The sequence below is a fragment of the Podarcis erhardii genome (genome assembly GCF_964252035.2).
Source record: "Podarcis erhardii genome assembly, chromosome: 3".
Taxonomy (NCBI): domain Eukaryota; kingdom Metazoa; phylum Chordata; class Lepidosauria; order Squamata; family Lacertidae; genus Podarcis; species Podarcis erhardii.
Window position 1 is genome coordinate 95927384 of NC_138507.1, and position 6159 is coordinate 95933542.

General features: G+C 41.2%; 1 long non-coding RNA gene across 1 annotated transcript in view; it reads right to left on the reverse strand.

Moving 5' to 3' along the window:
* LOC309339649 overlaps positions 1 to 4628 on the reverse strand; it is a 67929-nt gene extending 63301 nt beyond the window's left edge. Inside the window, exon 1 of the long non-coding RNA XR_014155497.1 lies at positions 4251 to 4628. This is a non-coding gene — a long non-coding RNA (uncharacterized lncRNA). The remainder of the gene's footprint in view (positions 1 to 4250) is intronic.
* Positions 4629 to 6159: the final 1531 nt, after the last annotated feature.

Below are 6159 nucleotides of genomic sequence, written 5' to 3' on the forward strand. Positions count from 1 at the left end.
CATTTTGGCAAAGCTTATTTGTGCCACTTGTAAAAAGCCTTATTGGAATGAATGTGAAAGTTGCATAGAGGAAGCACTTGTAAATTTTGTCCCTCTTGATTCAACATACATCCCGCAAAAAAAGAAAGAAGGATTAGGCTTGATTCATATGTCCAGCTGCATAGTGGGTGGCAACTGGAAACAAGAATGCTGATAAGCAGATCTTTGGGAGGAGTCCTGAGAATTTCAAGTCTCAGCAAGACAAACTATGAAAAAAACAGAGTGTTAGCCTTTTACTTTTTTATTTGCATCATATACCACTTTTTCCCCTACCAAAAAATGTTATCAAAGCAGCCAACAGTTTAAAACACACTTAATCTGTCAAAAAACCATAGTTAACCTATGGAATTCACTGCCACAAGATGTGGCGATGGTCACCAACTTTAAAAGGAGATTGAACTAAGAATGGATAGGCTTATTCATTGGTACTAGTCATGGTAGCTACTGTATATGCTACCTCCAAGACCTATGGCACTATGCCTCTAAATACAGTGGTACCTCGGGTTACAGACACTTCAGGTTACAGACTCTGCTAACCCAGAAATAATACCTCGGGTTAAGAACTTTGCTTCAGGATGAGAACAGAAATCGCACAGCAGCGGGCGGCCCCATTAGCCAAAGTGGTACCTCAGGTTAAGAACAGTTTCAGGTTAAGAAAGGACCTCCGGAACGAATTAAGTTCTTAACCTGAGGTACCACTGTATTCATTGTTTCAGAGTAGCTGTGGGAGGATTCCTGCTCTCATGTTTGATTTGTGGACATCAGGTTGGCTATAAAGGGGAACAAGATACTAGGCTAGACAGGTCACTGGTCTGATCCAGCAGGGCAATAATTACGTTTTTATTGGCCCCATCATCCATAGCACAAATAGCTACCATAGCAGGGTGGCTCCTGACACTTATAAACCAGGCCTTAAAACCATTCCCTCTAACTGCAAAGCAGTCACACTTGAGAGCAAAGCAGTCATGCAAAATAATCAGCCCCGTGTCTCTACTCACCTGATAACTTATAATAAAAGTAATTTTTCATATCTACCTGACCTGTCTATCTTTGTGCTTTTGCAAATGGTATTTGGTAGGGAGTCTCAAGCTCAGTGGTAGAGCATCTGCTTTGCCTGCAAAAAGGCCTCAGGTTCAATCTCCAGCACCTCCAGGTAGGGCTGTGAACATCCTCTCTCTGAAACCCTGGAGATCTGTTGCCAATATTGACAATATTGAGCTAGAGATGGAGCAGTGGCCTGACTTGCTATGTAGTTTCCTATGTTCCTAAGTGACACCTTTTTGGGTGGTGCTGACTTTATGACAAAGCACTTCTCCAAAAATTATGCTGACGTGCTCACATTCAATGTAAACACTCAGCTAGGAAAAAAAGAAAACAGCAAAATGGATAAGTTAGCATTGCCCTGTTTGTGGTATTAAGAACACAAAAATAAGAGCTCACTTATATTCTTTACACTGCCCCAGACCTTTAACCATATCACATCAGATGTCTTTATGAAAGAAAACAATACAATAAATAAGAAAACATCACCCGCATGATGCTGATTAAGAACGGAGGCACCCCATACAGCAAGCTACATGGTGGAATCCTTTTTATTTTGATGGCACTGTTTCACTGTCTATCATAAACTTAGCGAAGCAGGCTTTCTCTATCCAGCTCTCCTTTTATTGGGCATAAATCACTCCTGACAGGAAGTTTTATGCCTAAATCCGTTTACTGTCCTTGTTGGTAGTCTTTAAATTAATATTTATAAGCTGAGAGAGACCTAAAAGGATGCAGCACTAAAATACCTAAATGCTTCAGTTTGGCTTGAACTGATTTTCGCCCTTCTTGACCACTGACATTCCTTAATTACCAGTGACCCAAGCACACATTGTCTCTGCTCTCTCAAGCTCACAAATCACTGCCTTTGATGGTATTGTGTCTGACAAAAGGGGCGGATCAAGCAGAATCTGTTTGCCTGATATATTGGACAAACAGGCAGAGGTTCAAGGGAAAAAGGAGATACAAAAGGAAATCACCTAGATTATAAAAGAAGCAACTAAAACAGTGGATCAATTTGTCTTGGGTATGGAAAGCGATCCACACTGGAAAATCAGAGCATATTACATTTGTAAAATAACAGCAAGTTTCAGGCCACACTCCATCTTGATCAGCTGTATAAGCATAACTTGTTGGTTAGCATCTTAAAATGTATTTTAGTCAGACACTTCCTTCAAGAGGTTAGGATAGCATACATAGTTTTCCCCTCTCCATCTCAGAAAACCTGGGAAGAATCACATTTATGTGACTCTTATGATCAGAAGCAGTCCAAGACATTTTTCTGCCAGAGACAGAATAGGAAATGTCACCCCTGTCCCCAAATCAGGGTGCAGAATACCCCACAGAAAATCACACAGGTGCCTACTGTTGCCTACTGCAATAACAAGGATAATTAATCAACAAACTTGCTCTTTCCTGACATCTAAAATCAGCCATCTCACTCTTCCCAATGGTAGGGCCGGCCCGTTTTAAGATGTGCTGTTATTCTGTGTTGCAAACCTCAAGCAGCAGTGCTGCTGCTATGCAGCTTCAATCTATCCTAATACTGTGAATTCAAAACATTATTTCCCCTGTGTTTATCACCACTGTAAGGACATTTCTGTGCCCTGCACATAGGGTGAATAATATTTCCACCAGCCCACAAACTGTGATCATTAATATCTCTCTTTTAATCTTTGCAGATAGGATATTCTCATTACTCATAGGCTCATTATGTGTCCTGTGTGACATCCATGGAGCCATAGATCAGCATATCAGCAGTCCTCACATTATCTGAGCATTTTGCACGTTGCCCAAGCGGCTTAGATAACTATAGTTGGACTTGTGTCACTTGGATAAACACCCCAAATCAAATTCATATCATGTAAATACACAGAACTGATCAAATCCAAAGTTCACTCTAAATATTTGTTCCAGCATTAATTGTGTTAAATAAAACTGTTCCTTAAAGATGAATGAATTGGTTTATCATATTCAGGCTTATGTTGGTAGCTTCTCCACATTAACATTATTTCTCACTTTCAAAAAAAATTCTACAGTATTTGCTCAAAGCAATTTTTTCTTTTATTAAAAAAAGAACCCTGAGCCAGGTGTTTAGAAAGAGCTCCAGTGCACTTGGATAATGGGATGCTTTTCTGTACTACAGAAATGAGATGTTTTGGATTCCCCCGCCCCCAATACAGGTTTCTATATCACATTCAAAACAGAATAAAAAATAGCTTCTTTCCTGCCCTCTGCTCCTACCAATAGTTCTCATTTGAAGATATTACTTTCATGAAGTAACTTTACTTACAGCAACGTGAAAGAGCACATTTGGAAATATAAGAAATGCTAATAGAAATCACAAAATACGCTTTCCACAATGTTAGAAATGGTGATGCTCAGAACACCCCATGCCAACACCCCATGCAAAACACCTCTCCAAAACAAATAACCAGGCAAAAAAGGAGACACCCTCCCCATGCCCCATAATAAACAGGCACTTTTGGGGGGTCCCCAATATGACATCCCTCTAAGGGAACTTTTGTAGCACCTAGGATGTCATATTGGGGACCCCAGTTGAAGAACTTCACAAATTCTTAAATTCCATATTGTGTGAGATATGCCTTCCAAATCGATGGCTAGTCTTGTTGGTGCAGGAAAAAAATATATAAAGGAGAATTCCTGGATGCCAAGATCAAAGCTTGGGGCAAGTACTCCTTGGTGAGAGAAGCCCAGCAGAGATTTAAATTCATAAAATATACAGCAAAGGAAAGCATGGAGATACAGACCATTAGACCTTTAAAATAAGTCCCTTTAATTAAGTTCAAAAGTGTCCCCTTAAAAAGGTTTCCCCCCAAAGTTTCCCTTTTCCCCCAGCACAAGAACACACTTTTGGTTAAGTTAAAAAAATGGTTTGCTTACAAACCCTTCAAAGGTCAGGTTCAAGTGCTTCACAGAAGTTGCACAGGCAATAAAACTTAGGTTTGTTATAAAGTGGTAAAAGTTCCTAGATTGTTGGTATAGGAACCGAAGAGAGGTTAGATGGTGCACCTCAGAGCTCCCCACACACAGAAATTCACATATAGACTGCGGGTTGGAACAATAGGCTCCATAACCTAGTTCTCCCCAAGGTGAGGGGAAATGCACATAGCCTGGCAGGTCTGCTTAAGATATGGTCAAAAACTCACCACACATTAGACTTCTGGCACTGGCAGTTTTTACTGCGTCCTCATTTGGCTGCCCTCAAAATTTCAGGGCCGTCAAGGGTAGGCATTTCTGGTGAGCCCCACTTTCCTGCAAGGGGCCTACTCTCAAACCTTTGAGGCCTACTGCTGCTCTTCCTTGCTGCCTTCTCTGAGCCTTAGAGACTAAGCTGCTTCCTTCACACTTCTTGCACTTGTTTCTGGACACTTTGGGCTTAAAGGGAGAGGGCAGGAAAATGGACAGTGGGAACATTTGTTTGTAGTTTTTAGCTACTTTAGAAGTTCATTTCTCTAGGAAGATGTAAGAGTTGCAGCGTACCCATTCAGGGATTCTCAACTACTGCCTCCCAAAACGCTGGAGCCGAAGAAACATCTCACCCTCTTGTGGCACCAAGTTCAGAGTTGACCACAATACCTCAAGGACCACCTCTCTCCATATGAAACTACCTGGACCCTGAGATCAGGTAGGATGTGATACAAATGTGGTTCCCAAATCCAAATTGTCTTTCCTGTTGTTGTTTTTTTTAAAAATAACCCATCCTCCCTAAACCTTCATTTATTTTCCACTTCCTCATCTTCAGGCCCATCACAGCAATTGACTCTCCCCTCTGGCTAAAGTCAAAGGAATGCGATTCTTTCTTAACATGTTTTGAAGTAAATCAACGTTGGTCCCAGAAACAGGGGGCAGCTACACAGAGTGTCAAGACACACTTCTTTCTACCCAGGGGGGTGGGGAAGTACAGTATTTGCTGCCATCGGAAGAACCCCATATAGCGATTGATTGATGATTTATGAATTTCTATACTGCTTAATATTTTTTAAACACCTCTAAGTGGTATACAAAAAAACGGAAGTGCCAATGGACAACTTAAATGAAATATTACAAAGATACACAGCTACATATAAAAATGTTATATTAATGCAAAGTTACTAATATATGCAAATCAGTTTTAATTCATTTTCCTTCTGGTACTCCCTCCCTCTCAGCCTGCGGCTTCTCACCCAGGGTCCAAACAAACTCTCAACTCACCCACAAATATCTCACAAGAGGAGTTCCTGGAAAACAGCAGGCATCACCCTAATATCTCACTGTACAGACTTGCATTTTTATGGGCAGGCCCAAGGTGAATGGTACTTCCTCAGGCTGCACACAGCTGTGCCCCATTCAGCTGTACTCTCCACACCCTGATCCAGGTTTGTGGAGTTCTCCAGGGGGTCCAAAGGATGGGGAAAGGGCCACCCTCCACTCACAGTTCTTTCTTCACCCTCTGTCCTCTCCTCCTTCTCCAGCCGCCATCATGTAGGTCACTAACTGCCTGAACACACATACAAGGTATGTCTGTCCCTGGGTGTGCTTTGTTTAAAGTGATAATGGAGAAATGAAACAGCTGCCCAAGAAGCATAAATGTACCCTGTTTGTATTCCAGCTAAATACAAATTGAGTTTTGTTTGTGATCAGGAAGTCACATTATCCACTTCCCCTGAACTAGATCTGACTCATGGCCTACTCTGTCGTTGTGTCAATGTGGTGTTATGAATAGGCCTTGAGAAAGCAAAATAAATGGATAAAATTAAAATCACTAGCACCTGCTTGCAATGTTTCTCTCCCTATCTCTTTGCTTTTTTCCTTCTTGTATTCAAAATCTCATGTGTGGAAGAAGCTAAAAACACTTGCAGCCACATGCCTTTGTAAAGCCAGAAAGAGCATGTACAGTAAAAAGTCTGAGGCCCTAGTAGAGGATGATCTTTGCCACACACAATTTATAGGCTGTAATCCTATGCATGCTAATGCTGGAATAAGTCTCACTGAACTCAATAGGACTTACTTTTGAGTGCACAAGCTTAAGTTTACTCTGGCCATAACCATATTATTACACTTTTCAAGCATGTTTGG